Source organism: Falco punctatus, assembly GCF_963210335.1.
Source record: "Falco punctatus genome assembly, chromosome: 11".
In the NCBI taxonomy this organism is placed as follows: domain Eukaryota; kingdom Metazoa; phylum Chordata; class Aves; order Falconiformes; family Falconidae; genus Falco; species Falco punctatus.
Window position 1 is genome coordinate 813,573 of NC_137591.1, and position 14,894 is coordinate 828,466.

The 14,894-nt window shown below is 45.5% G+C and overlaps 1 long non-coding RNA gene across 1 annotated transcript; it reads left to right on the plus strand.

Moving 5' to 3' along the window:
- Positions 1 to 1,139: 1,139 nt before the first annotated feature.
- On the plus strand, positions 1,140 to 12,077 carry LOC308071431. Its single transcript, XR_013931202.1, has 5 exons — positions 1,140 to 5,398; positions 5,694 to 5,788; positions 7,450 to 7,647; positions 9,412 to 9,499; positions 10,760 to 12,077. It is a non-coding gene; the product is annotated as an uncharacterized lncRNA (long non-coding RNA).
- Positions 12,078 to 14,894: the final 2,817 nt, after the last annotated feature.

The following is a 14,894-nucleotide window of genomic DNA, read 5'->3' on the forward strand; positions in this document are numbered from 1 at the left end:
TTCACTTGAGAAAAGCGAAATCCTTTCTCCATGCTGCGCCTCACTCTGCATGCCGGCAAAGTAGGGAGAGCAACGCTTGCTACCAAAGGACGAGTCAGAAGTTGAACTCGGGACTACATCAAAGGCCGCCAAGACATTTGGACTGCGGTCGCCATCAGAACAGAAAGGCTGCCTTAATTCATGAGCTGTTTAGAGTACGCAGACAATGTACGTTAAAAGTTTTGTTCTGAAGGGCGCTCTGTTTATCACGTATCGAAGAACAGCCACTGCAGCCAGACCCATTCACAAAAGGCGGTGCGCTCTTACTACAGATGAGCGTCTCTGCCTATCCCAGGAATACTTTCATTTATATGCATCTGATAACCCAGTGAAGGGAAAATGGGAATGAGTTGGCAGGTGGCCTTTCGAATGAAAGGGCACACGGTAAACTATCTGTTTGCTGCTTTCTCACCCTGGAATACTAAAGACATCACATGGTATGCATATTCCTCCCCATTTCCCTTCTATTTTGTCCTTTTTATTGTTCATAATCCAAAAAATTAAATATAATTTAAAAAGACATAGATGAGTAAGATGCATTTTGGCTTGTTTATTGCATTTGCAGCATGTAAGTTCTGCTTTTTATCCTAATGGTCCATATCAAAATACAATGAGTATGAGACTTAATGCCTTTGTAAAACAGACAAATTGGAATAAGTCTTTATTCTGTAAGCAGGATGTGAAAACAAAATTAGTGCTACTTCTTGAGGCAGTTACCTCCAGGTACCGTCTCTTTCTAAACAGCAACAAGCTGATGCCAAGCATGGCATTGCCTTTAAACATACCCTCTGATCTTTCAAGCAGCAATACCTAGACATGAAAAACCATCAGGAATCAACATTAATATTTTAAAAAATAAATTATTTAGTTATTTACATTGACTTAAAGTGAAGCTATCACACTGATACTTCAATTGTTTGCATTCCTCAGGCTTACAGCTAGCTGTGTGCATAGATGTCATCTTCTGAGGGAAGGAAGCTACCTGACAGAAACCTGGCTTTCTCGTCGGTTTGTGCTGCACTAGCTCCACAGCAAATTAGTCCTTATGGTGAAAATAAGTGTCGATCGTTGTTAATATCTTCTATACAGATCTTCTGAGGACAGAGTAAGGCCAAAATATATCAAAATATTAATTTTTCTTTGGCATCCAGTTCTCCTGTACATGCAGATAATGACTGCCGTAGCTGAACTGAGTAATTGCAACTCCTCTATTTGAATTTTTGTAGTTATGACAAACTTTAGCTGTTCAGTTTGAAATGTTCTTAGTGTCTACCTCGTACTAATAGTTCCAGTATTTCTGCAGAAACAGATAAATACCTGGGTCTTTAAAGGGGTATGCACACACATAGTGAGCATGCAATTACACTACATTAATTACGAGCTGACTGCTGGTCACCGCCGTGCTGGAAGTAAACTAGGGTAGCTGCTGAAACTGGTGGAATTGTTTGGTATTTTAGTAACATAAAAGAGATGTGAATTGAACTTCATATTTTTTGCTGTCTGAAATATTTGTGAACTTCCAGTAATTACTGATGGTAAGCCCACGGTCTGTGACCAGAAATGAGGGATCTGAGTGACAGTAAGGAATTGATAAAAAATGGAAGAAATGAATCACTAATTGACTGTTAGGGCTCCTCTTGCACGAACTGTTGCTGTTCATTTGCTAATCAGGTCTCTGATAGCAGGGGGGAGGTCGGAGGAACCGAGTGTAGGTCCTGACGGCTCCGAAGCTGGTGACTGCAGTAGCAGTTCTGTAGTTAGTGAATGAAAACCTGACAAGTTTAGTGTCTGCTTGCTGCAGCAGCCTCACAGCAAGGTGGATTGCTGGCTGGGGCTTGGTGTGGCTATAGGTAGCTGGTAATGTGGGGAGAACGCATCATTTATCAAAGCGTTTATTTTTTCCCTTTTGCCAGGGCAGAGAAAGTTTAGTCAAAGCACGTGTCCTGTGGGAAGCCGCTGCCTCTCTGGGTCCTTTGTACTGGCTCAAGATGACCCACCTGGGATGCTCCAGGATGCGGGTCTGTCGGTGCCCTGGGTGAGCAGTGCACGGCACCTGGGTGCTGGAGCAGGGGAGGTGATGGCTGTGCCACTGGGCCACCCTGCGCTGGTGGCTGCCAGCTGTGGAGGCACAATGCAGCCCGGCCCCAACCTGCTGAACAGATTTCTGCTCTGCATGCTTCCCTGCATAGACCTGTGACATGCAGGTTAGACCCACGGTGCAGCAGTGCCAGGCAGCAGCGTGAAGGCGTGCCGAGCAGGGGCGAGGATTCATGCAGAGGGGGAAGGACAACAGCCTGGGATGGGATGAGGCTTTACTCCAAGCCAGAAGATTTGAAGTACTAGTTGTTGCATGAGAAAACACATTTAATAACAGCACACTGGTCTGCCTTGCTCCTCCAGGAACAGCTCTTCAATGATTTAAATGAAATGGTGCCTCTGGTAAAGGTTGCATGTCTGACTGAGGCGAGAGGAGCCGTTCAGAAGAGGCACTGCTGTTGTCAGTAAGAAGGTGTGGATCTGTACGAGGCTGGGAGGGCCAGGCGAATCCCAAAGTCTCTGGGTTTTTTTGGTTAAATGTATTAAATATGGTTCGTTTGCTTGCAAAACCCCAGCACTGATTAAGCACTGCACGGTGCTTTCTGGATTCCTGGTGACGTGACTCAGATTCAGCAGCTGGGAAGACCTTTTACTGAAATGGACTAATGCAATATTTATATTGTCTGCAGCCCAGCTTCCTCTAAAACTTCACCTTCAGCTCTCTCCTGGGTACTATTTATCTGTTGCTGGTGATGTCTTACCAAAGGAGAAGCAAAAGAGTGAGCAGGCAAAACGCTGAAGAAGGTGATCTAAGGAACTGAAAAACAATACAGGGCTTTTTCATTTGCAAAACAATATTTCTATGTTATGCTGCAGGAATTTCTCTCCTGGCACTGCCCTTTGATCCCAGAGACATTTAGGTTTCATGGTTTAGAAGCTATGTGAGATTAATTAAAGTCAATTACATGCATGCACAAAGAGGAGGACAAGAAAGAGAAATAAAGCTCTGGTCTTGGTGTTTTGGTTCCAGATTGACATCTCCGGGTTTCAGCAGAGAAGAGAGCCAGGGTTTCTCTCCTGGCCAGCTGTGCTGCCTCTGGTCTGCAGAAACCTCCTCCCCAGGGAGTGCTGGGGCAGCCCAAAGGTCTCGCTTCAGTACCGATAGGCAGGGGCTTTTTCCAGACAGCATCATCGTGCTGTGCTGTCTTTGGGCACCAGCCGTGTCTGCCCTGCTTCCAGCAGCATCATCTGCAGCACGTGTCTCGCGGTGACAATACCATCTCAGGTCCCTGAGCACTGCCGCTGAGATGCAGCAGCCGCGGCTGTTCTCCACTCGGCAGCTTAAGCCCCCGGTCCACATGCCACGGCGCAGAAAGTCTCACACAGACTCTAACCCCATAGAGATGTATGGCCATCGATAGAAAGTATGGCTATTTAAGGGACCTCATCCATCAACAGCTCTAATTTTCTCATCTAGAGCCATGGACGTCGCGTGAGAGGCAGCAGCCAGGCTGTTACCTGGCTGTTCAGCTGCTGTCTGTGGGTTCTTTTTAACGTGGGGATATTTTGGGGTTTGTTACTGAACGCACCCCATGGTTCCCTCTCAGTGTGAACTCATTTCCATCAGTGATACATCTGAGTGAACTTCTGAAAGGGTTGCTGCAGCAGTCCCCATGCAGGACGTGTCACAGAATGGTATGCAAATCTTGTGGCTGTATTTGTGTATCACGATCCTTTGCGGAAGCATAGTGCTGCAAAGGGTGGCCGCTATTTGTCATAAACAGTTAGGAATATTTGCATAGAGTTGAGAATATTTAACATGTCACCAGAAGGTGTTTTTATGATTGGTCATTTGCTAACTGCTCCTGTGTAAGGGTCTGACCCAAAGCCCATTAAAACTAATGGAAAGACCCTCAGTGACACCAATGGATCAGCTGACTAATTTGCCCAGTGCATTAACACAGTCCAAAGCTGTTCAGCACGATGATGATGCAGTACTGCAGCCAAGAGAGAGCCTGAATGCGTTTTTTCTGCCTACAGCCCAATGATTTCTTTCCTGGTGATGCTGACCACTGCAGCCAGGACAGTAGGCTATCCAGCCTTGGAAGCCAGTGCAAGGATAATTAAAGTCGGCTTTCAAACCAAAGTTCAAAAATAGGGCAGCACAGTGGATTCTGATGGGGATTTTCAGGATGCTCAAGGCTGCTCAGCAGAGCACTGAAATAAATAAAAGCAGAATTGGAAAAGAAAGGAGAGTTTGAGGAAAATTCTGTTGTCTAATGTTGCAGATTCATTATTTAGATGCTCCTGAGGTTTGGAGACTACTTTGTAGGAGCAGGAATTTTGGCATGTGGTTAGTTGCTTTTTATGCTAACTTCATAAAGAAAAACTTTTCACTGTCTTGTACAGATTTTTAACAACATCTGCATCATTTTAAAAATGAAACACATATTTCAGCAAGTTTTAGAAGAGGAAACCAGCAGGGAGTGGGCAAATATTTCAGTCGAGTTAGAAAGATGTTTCAGCTTTTGTTAATACAGTACTATGCCCCTACACCCGAAGAGCAAAATTGTGAGTTAACACATACATGAGAGCTGGAGCCCAAAAATTGTTTGACTATCGATCATGTTATGAGACTTAAAATGAGCAGAAGAGACCCTTCCATGGCAGAAGACACCAGTTGTCTTAAAAATATACTGATTAAATGGTTCCCTGGTTTCTCTTCATGAGAATCCTAAAGCAATGCCAAGGGGAGGACTCTGCTTTTCTGTAATGGCAGAGAAAGGACAAAATACTGATGTGAAACTTAGCAAGACTAATAAATGTCATTTTTGGTGTTGCTTGGTGTGTGACTCACCTCCCAAAACATAGGCACCTGGGGACATTTCTCCCATTCTAAGGTGTCTGAGACATTGTGGGGGGCTGGCAGGTAAACCTGGAGATCTGGAGAAAAGAGCCCCAGGTGACCAAAGCAGCACTGAATACCTCTGTGAAGGCAACCAAATCCCCCATCATCCAAAACCCAGCTTCCCGCAGCCTGTCTGAAGGTGCCCACCTGTGCCGGTGCACAGGGAGCGGTGTTGGGAGGGGATGCACGGCCTGGCTGCCGCTGGATCCCAGGGAGGGCTTGCCCTAGTGCTGCTGACATCGATGTGTCATTTAACCGTGGACGACGGTTAAATTGCCAGCTGAGGAGTCAGAGGAAGAAGTAACTCAGAGTAACTTCACCCCTTTTAATTCACTATTTGCCTTCAGTTCCTCCTTCTTTAACTCATGCAGAGTTGGCATGAACAGACCTTGAAGACCTCTCTGGCTGAGCACAGTGAGTGTGTGAGATGATGAGAGATGGTAGAAGGAAGAAGGGCAGGAGCCAGCACATGTAGAATGAATTTGGATTAATGCCTTCTCCATAGCAAGCTTGTGCAATACTTTGCCTGGAGGGTAATTTTTTTTTGACCTGAGATGCTAGTGTTTAAGAGTCATCTTTATTTTTATTTTGGCATGAGTGGGCTGTATTTCCTCCTTCAGTTCTTGGAAGCTTTAGCTGATTAAGTAACAGAAATGAGTTTCTGGAAGAGTCTGATAGGAAATGTCTTACTTTCATCCTTGTTCTTCAGGCAGTCCTGCTATAGTGCGCCTACCCGGGCTCTGAGAGGCAGCTACTGGCCAAGATGGACCTTTCTGGGAGGACGTGCACCAGGCTGTGCTGCTGGTGGGGAGAAATACTTATCCGTATGTTGTCACCTGTGTAAATATGTTTCAAGGATTGATTTACTGCATATAGCATGATTGTAGTTGGACTTTTGAGTAGTGAGCCAAAATAGCTTTTAATTTGTGGTAACCTTGAAAGCACAGTCTCAGGAAGCTTGACAGTGCGTTTAGAAAAAGGAGCGATAAGCATGAACTCATGTTAACTACCGTGGTTTGTACAATCGGATCATTTAAACATATTCTGAGCAAAAAGATGGCAAGAGAACATTGTTAGCAAGCTCGTTAGCCGTCTGAAACTGCCAGGCAAAAGCCATTAATGGTAAGGATATTTGATAAGAATAGTATTTGCAGAGGCAGTCTGGTGGAGACTTGGAAAATGTGAGCATTTAGACAGGGTGAGTTTCACCAGCTGGCTTCAGAGCACGGACAGACAATGCACGTCCATCCGCTGTGCCCTTGCACCTGGCACTGGCCACAGCCATGGCCCCATTTTCACTGCACGACCACCGCGTGGTTTTGGCATTTCTTTGGGGATGTCTGTAGCAGGTCAGTGGTGGATGAGGCACTCATCATAAACAAACAAACAAATGCTGATTTGTGCCTGTCCTTCCTTCCACTATTTATTTTCCATCCTGATTTTATTAATCTTATTCTATAAATTTCTCTGGGCCCATACTGGCTGGCTGTGATAAAATTTTTGCTACTGCTTCTGCCACTTCATTCTTCTCTTTTACAGGCTGCCATTACTTCTGCAGAGAGCTTTCTCCTCCAGTGCAATTTTGCTTTTAGTGGGTCTTACATGAGTTGTGCTGGGACCTCCATGTAAAGATAAAGGGACTTTCCAGAAACTCTTTGTCAGGAACCTGAAACTGCAGCTTATATGAAGTACACAAAGCCAAGTACATGAGCATGGCATAAATTATTCAGTGCAGGGGTTTGGGAGGTCTTGTTTAAATAAATACAGCCTTATTGTGAAATACCCTGTGTGTCTGGAGAGTCTCGGGGCAGTTGCAGCTGGCTTCCACGGCTGTTGCACAGCCGAGCCCTGGAGGGGAAGGAGTCCCAGAGCAGGGGTAAGTGTAGAAAGCCCCTTTATGACAAACACAATACGATATGACGCATACAATACACATCAAGAAGTGTCAGTTACCCTAGGAAGGAAAGAAAGGACAGGCAAAGCAAACAGTTTTTTATGATTCAGTTTCTCTTTCTCAATATTATAGTTCCGTTATATGTTCTGTACGCAAAACAGTATGAGCTTTGCCCCCCGCCCCCCCTGAAAAATGCACCCCAGGTAAGTGGCAGCTCAGCTTGAAAGTAATATGTTCAGCATTGAAAGTAGTATGCTTAGATAATCTCCAGCATTTAATATTTACTACTTTTGCACAGGCTGAGTGTTATTATTGATAGGAGGGTGTGATCAAGCATGAAAGTTATTATTATAATGATTTTATGAGCAATATGGTGATAAGAGATTGCCTATCTCATGCTAGAATTGGGGCCCAAGACACAGGGCAAAATGGTCACTTTTATTTGTTTATTTACAGTAAAGATGACTATTTCTCTTTCAGTGGCACAATTAACACCCCTCCCTTCTGCTCAGTCTGGACCCTCCTTTTACTTCTTTTAAATCTGAACTCCTTTTTGCTTAATTTCTCACAGAGAGGACTCGCTCTGGCCCCTGCTGCAGTGCTGCACCGACCTGCTGTGACTAACGCTGCCCGCTCTCGCCGCCGACTGATGTGCGATCCCCATCGCCAACGTCTGTCTGTCAACGAGCGAGGCGAGCTCCAGCTCCCTGCGGCTGCTGCAATCCGTGGTGACCCCGTGCTGCAGCACGCACCGGTTCGAATCTGCGTAGTAAGAAACATTTGCTTTATGTTCCGTGTATTGCTGTGCACGCAGGCTGCGTTGCCTGTTTCGAGGACGGGGAGGGGCTGTGCAATACCAGTTCCAGGCTGATAACACACTGTCAGGTCTCATCCAGGCAAATTGTAGAAGTTACACCATAAACCTTTAAAAATAGGTTTGTAACACAATTTTCCACCGATCCTGGACTAGAGGGTAGTGGCAGATACTACTGTACACCATTACATACATATTTCTGTACACTTACACAAACACCTGTCACAGATATAAACCAGTTCAAAAGGCTTTTGACATTGGCTCTTCAAACCTAGGAGTACTGAAACGCTAGAAAGAAGGCAAGTGGTGAGCTGCAGAGTGCAATAAATAAAAATAAATCTGTATTTAGATTTCAGATTCGGTAGGTAGTAAATAATAGTTGGCTTGGAAAAACAGTTTGGGCTGGTTCCCTCCTCATGTCGAGCTGAGTGAAAGGTGATGCACGCTCTGCCTCGTTTGTTGTGGGGATTTAATACCAAGGTGTAATGAGCCCATAACTACAATTTATACCTCCTGTGGCATGGCTGTGTTTTCTGGTCACGGCTGTGGCTGCAAGTGTGACACAACGGGGCTTTGCAAAGTGTCTCTGAGGGGCTTCTGCGGGTGGTTCCTCCCCTGCGCTCTCTGAGACCTGTGTGCAAAGTGCACCATCAGCCGAAGGGTCCTCCTCGGTCCCAGCACCTACCAGGCACTCATACTCTGTTCTCCTCACTGAGACTGTAAAATATAATGAAATGCTGGTTTTGTGCCCCACAGCCTATTTGGGGTATAACAAGGTAAGTTGCAAAAATTAAAAATCTAGAATGTTAAAAAATAATATGTTAAGTCTGGTTGTAATATTGAAATTTCCAGAAGTGGGGGTTGATTTTACGTACAGCCCTTCTGCAGCCTGGACCTCTGCCCTGAAAATGGGAGAGGGGAGGAAAAGCAGAGGGTCCCGTGTTTGTAGCAGCCCTTTGCTTCATGCTTGTCTCTGCTCGTCTCCTGTTTTATGCCTGACATCTCTTCAGCGCTCAGCCTTCGCAGTGGGCCAAGGGAGGATATTGTGAGCTTTGCTCTTGAAATTATCAGTGCTCAGACAGAGCTGTGAATTGTGCTAAGCTCCCTGACCTCGTGGCATTATCATAAAATAATCTTTACGCAGAATCCAGCTGCCTCAGCAGTTCCCGCAGGATGTCGTACTCCAAGTATCTGGGGGTTTAGTGTTGTTTATAATCACTTTCCCTTCAACTCTTGCAAATTTTTGCTTCTGGCTTGAGCTGGGCTGTCAGGTTTGGGCAGAGATGGGCAGCACCTGAGCTGCACTGATTTCAGATTGTTCCCGCCAGGTCCTGTCCCTGCTTTCGGGGGGAAGGCTGCCTGCCTGCCAGCTCCTCCTCAACACCCCGGGTTGACCCTGCCCTCCTGCAGCCTCCTGGGGCTCCTGCTTCGGGGGCTCAGGGACCCCCTGCAGCAGCAGCTGCCCTTGGGGACAGGGAGCGCCCCGGGACTGGCAGCCTCGGGCACCTTGGCGAGTGTGTCTGTCCCTGGAGAGAGCAGAGCACCGGCGGGGAGTCCAACTCCTCTGCCTCCCCCCACCTTCACACCAGCTGGGTGCTGCTGGTGCTGCTCATAGGGATTGTGATGGCCAAGACACATGGTTAAGCAATGTGCAAAACTTGATGGATAAAAGTGTTCTAGTGAATCATATTTGGTTCATTTTCTTTTTCAAAACTGGAGATAAAAAGAGGGAGCTACTGCCACAGTGAGACACTGCAATCCAGAATGCCAGTTCGGAAGCCTCTGAGCTCTGGAGAAGTGGGATAAGGTATGTAACTGCAGGGTCCATTGCCAGCAGCCTCATGACCGCACCAGTGCAATGACTTTCTTGCAGGTGATGGTCTATGGCCAAATTCACCGTGGCATGTGCTGGACTTTGCTGTGCCTGCCCCTGTCCCAGCCTGGGAGTGGGCTCACAGCCCTGCAGCCGCACTGGTGGCTCGGGGGCATATGTCAGGGTGCCACAGGGCACAGAGGCTGCTGGGCTAACCCATGGCTGGGCTAACCCGCGGCTAGTATAACCCATGGCTGGGACGACTCACTGCTGGGATAACCCACTGGCTGGATAACCCATGGCTAGGATAACCCACAGCTGATCTCACTAGCAGAGCAGGAGGGGATTTGCTTTAGATGCACTGGCTGATGCCCTGATCTGTTTCATCCAGGGATTTTATGTACTTTGCTGTATGTATGTTGATGTCTTTAGATGTCAGTGTGGTGCCTTTCTCTTTGCTTCCCGCTTAACTGCGTTTAAAGGATCCTTTCAGGAGGAGAAACAAACAAAATTTGACAGCAACGCACAGATTTGATCGTGGGGGTGTTTTGATTTTTTAGAGAAGCTTTGGAGAAGTCAGCCAACCTTGGAGCCATAAGCTCACAAAAATCAGTTTTTTCCACATTATATGCTGGGTAACTGGAAGATTTATTTAAATAATCTTTATGGCCAGTACTTCAGGTAGCATGATGGTCTGTGTCCTCCTTCAGAGAAGTTGTTGGTTTTTCTCTTCCTCCTTATGTTTTGGTTTGGTCTTTATTTTATGTATTTTTTTACTGCCACCGAGGCAAACGATGTATATAAAAGGCATATACTGGATCTGAAACATCTGGTTTGGGAATATCTAAGCAATTAATGGGGCCTTACACTCAGGCAGCCACGTGCATATGTATGTGATTTATAGAACTTGCATATACCCTATATGATTTATATTTTTGATTAATGCAACAATATGGCTTATATTCTGTTGGGGCCATTCACACAAAGCAGGTCTCAGGTCTCTCCTTTCCGGCCTGGAGCAAGCTGCTTTCTGCTCCCGCTGCCCTGTCCCAGCTCAGGGGATGCTCCTGCACCCCGGCAGCTCTCCTCCTTGGGCTGCATCTCCTGGGGAGCCACCACGTCAGCTGTGCCGCCTGTCAGCCTTTGTCAGACCTCAAGAGGTTGTCCAGGATGGTGTGGGAAGTCTCTAATGAGAAAGCTTCCTTGTGCTTTTACATATGGTCAGTTTAAGAGTTGCCTCATCTGTTGTCTCAGGCAGCCTCCAAGGGTTTCAGGAAAGCTGCTGGCTCCTGTGGACGTCCGACCTGTCCAAGCCGGCCCCTGCTCCCCGGGCTGGTCCTGCTGCTGTCTTCTGGTGGCTTCAAGCAACTCCCCAAGCCTGTCCTGCACCCCACACTCAGGATGCTCACCCGCAGTGTCACATCTAACATGTCAGGCTGATTACAGTCGTGGTGAGACCCATGTATTCAGTAGGACAGTGAAGGTTCACACTAAATGACCTGGGCAGCAGTGCGCTGTGATGCTCTGCAAGTCCAGATGAATTTAGGTGAAGTTCTGGAGGAAAATTCTGATCTTAACTGCACTAGTGCAACTAATTACACTCCTAATTATTCTGATTTTCAATTTCTGCTGCTGCTAGTTACAAAGTCTAGAGCAGAAATTGATAGTTACTGTACTGGCTCCTGTATGACTTAATCCTTATTTCGGAGGATTTACAGGCTAAACCCATACTTTGTGTCTAATTTTGTTTTGCAAATACGGAGATGTCAGCCCCATTTATAAAGTCATAAAATTTATGTTGTGTTGTCCTGCCTGGCCTCCATGGTCTCCCACTGCTGTCAGTGGACTCTGCTACTGTGGCTTTTTGATTATTTATTCACGTAACACGTGATAAAAGAAACAAGACGTCTGCTACAAGTACGGTATGGCTAACACTCCAGAAGGCTCCAGCCTTCATTTTTTTTTTTTTTCCACACATCATGCATAAATTGGAGAATGAAGGGCATCCAGATTTTGTTTTCCTGTTTCCACATTTTGAAGAAACAAAAGCTGATGGTTGTGATTTCTGTGATGACACCAACACAGGGACGCCACCCCAGAAACCAGCTTTGCTGCTGCTGCATCCAATACCACCGGTGCTGGCACCACGGCATGGGCTTGCTTTCGTGGCAGGCTTCCCTGGCGTTCAGGAGATTCAGTCAGGGTACAGATGCCTTTTATTTAAAATTATGTAAGAAAATTTGCCTTGGGTTTGATATCAAATGTCTTCTTTTTCTCTCACTGCAGCTGGGACCTTGAGATAGTTCATCAGCACATGGGGAAAGGCTGGGAAAAATCTTCAGGGTTTAGTGTTGAATGCGAAACCTGGAATTAGTAGGCTGTTCGGGCTAAGAGATTGGAACTGGGAAACTTCAGGAGCTGGAAGGTACTTTCGACATGTATCCATCTGCATCACATGAAGCTGCAAGAAATAATAGTTTTGTTGTTATAACTTTCAAGGCTTTGGGCTTTGTTGTAATTTCACTTTGGAATGAAAACTGAATAAAGCACGTGAACTGTGTTGTGACCAGCACCTCACCTGAGGGCTCTGAAATTCCTTCTCCATCTCCAAACCAACAACCCACCAGCCCAGCGAGGCTCGTGTAGCATTGCTGATACCTCAGTCAGGTTTCTAAAATTAAGTGCTATGAATATTCCAGAAGTGGTTTTGATGCTTCTGAAAGCGTCCTTTTCTGCTTTAATTGCTCATGTATCTCAGTTATCTTTCTCTGAAAGGAGTGGAGATGTGTAATGCTTGCTCACAAATTTTGCTAGTTAGCCTATGTATCAATGAAACTTGTTGGCTTTGATAAAACAACATATTTAATGGAAAATGTTTCATCACAGATGTTCCAAGCAGTGCTGTAGAAGGGACTTGCCTGTTTTTGTGCCTTTTTCTTTTTTTCTTTTTCTATTTTTCGTAACTATTCTTACATTTCATGTTTGCTTTAGATATCACCAGTGGCATTTTGGGAGACTACAGCATGCGCTTTCCCTCACAGGCACTTGGTGCAAGTGGAGAAGGACTGGAATATTAGGAAGCCCAAGACTAGGTCTTCTGCAGAGGCAGATGCACAGACTGGCCCACGAGCAGTGCTGGCAGGGAGGGTGGAATCCGCCCTCGCCAGGTGATGCACGTGCACATGCAGATGTGCACACGCAGACATGGGCACACGTGCTGTGAGTGGGCTGCCGGGCCTGCTCAGCACCCTCATTGAGACTGCTCCACACCATTTAAGAGCTGAGAAATTGCAAGCGTATTGAACGCTGAATTTTCACAGCACAAAGTTAGCAGAGATGATTCTGTAACCGATAAAGTGGGAAACTTCACAGCATTGAATGGTCCTCAGATTCACACTTCCATGTGTGTCATAGTCTGGTGTTAATGTACTTGGAGCAATAACATAAAACATGTAAGAGTGCTGGCTGGGCAACAAAACCTGCCAGTTTTTCCCATGCTGTCCACACTGTTTGCTTGCCTTGGGGGTTCTCGCCTCACTGACGGTGATGGAGAGCTTTGCAACAACAGAGAGTGCAAAAGCTTCCAGCTCCCTGCCCTAGCACCAGTGAGTTCATTACCTGCAGAAAAGCTCCTTCAGCCAGATGTGTGTGGTGCTTGTGTTTCATATACCTTCCTTCCACTGGTAAAGCTTGCCTGTGGTTTTGGCATTTCCCCTTGTTAAATAGGACAAGAGGAAAAATCCCATAAGGTTTCTTTGGACTGTGAGCCTTGCAGAGCCATCAGCCTGATCTGGATGCATCCCCTAACATATTTCTGATAACTCTGGCTAAACTCCGTATGGAAACTTTGGAAATTCATTTTATTGGGGGAAATAAAATTTGTTTTATTAACATCAGTGGAGCACAGGGAAGTTAAAATAAGCAGTGTTCCGTAACAAAATACAACATTGCAACTCCTATAAATGGAAAATATGTCTTAAATCTCTCCATGAATAAAGAAAATGCAGACAAGAAAAGGCATAACCAGGTTGCACAAGAAGAATATTTTAATTGATGTAGGGGCCTACAGTTTTTCATATGGGAACCAGAGCCTTCTAACCAGGGGCAACATCCCATCTGGACAACTTTGGTGGCATTTTCAGAGAAAGGAGGTGGCATTTAAAAATATTGACAGATTGTACGTTGAAGATGGAATAAGTATTTTAAAAAGCATGAACTAATATACCAGGGGTTGGATAACTGTGGAAAGCAAAGCAGACCCAGTAGAATTGGGTAAACTAAACTTAAAGCTGACTCAAAAATCATGAAATATCAGTGTCCTCTTTAAGATCTCGTTTAAGTACATGTATTTGAAGAATTTTTAAAGTTACCCTAAGAGCAGGACTTGATAAAGGAAATATGTGGAAAACATTATTTAGTTTCATCTGATATTCATGCTGAGGGGCTAAGGGAGTCAGTAAATGAAGTTTTTGAACCTCATGATAACAGATTTTGAAAATGGAAAAAGTGTTTTCCTTTTGAAAATGAGAAATGAAAGTGTTGGAGCCAGCAATGTAGAGGGAAATGAACATAGAACTAATGTTTACAGAGGAAAAGGCAACTGATCCCAAGCAAGGGGGAACTGGTTTCACTTTCGGGAGACTGGGCGTGTAGCAGGAGAAGGAGACCCCTGGAGCCCTGTGTCCCATGTGCCGACAGCACGGCTGTGGCTGGAGCATCCTCCGGTAGACCGAAGTCTTTGGGAAAGAGCCTGGTGGGCACCGGTGTTGGGCGCAGCTGCCAGAGCCACTCTGCCGGCAGCGCTGCGAGGATCCTGGTCATGGTGGCCACCCCGGCAGCAGCCCTGGGAGCCCGTTCACGCTTGGGTGTCCTGGGAAAAGAAATATTTATGAGGAAATGCCCGGAGTTGTCAAGCTATCCTGCAAATTATTAGAGAACTGGAACATATTGTGGAGGGAAAAGGTATTTGCTGAAAAGCCCTTTCAAGCACAATGCCTCATTCTCTGCAAGGTTCATCTTCAAAAACTAAGAATGGGGAAGGATTAATGGTCCAGGAGCCTGAGAATTCACACTTCCCGAAACAAAGAACAAAGATGTTAAGCCTGTCTTCAAATGTCCCTGTTTTCTACAAAGGAATATAATTTTGCTTCTGTCATCATTTCAAGAAATACTTTCTCCACAATCATTTCTTTTCCAAAGTCAAAGACTTGAAATCTTGCAAAAAAAAGAGGAAGAAAAAACCCTTGCATTTTCCAAAATAAATAAATAAATCCAGCAACACAGGCTTTTATTTTGCTGGCAGAGGCAGAACTTACTTGAAACAAGAAGAAAGAAGGAGAAGCTGAACATGTTTCAATTAAAAAACCATTATTAGCTCACAAAGGGAGAG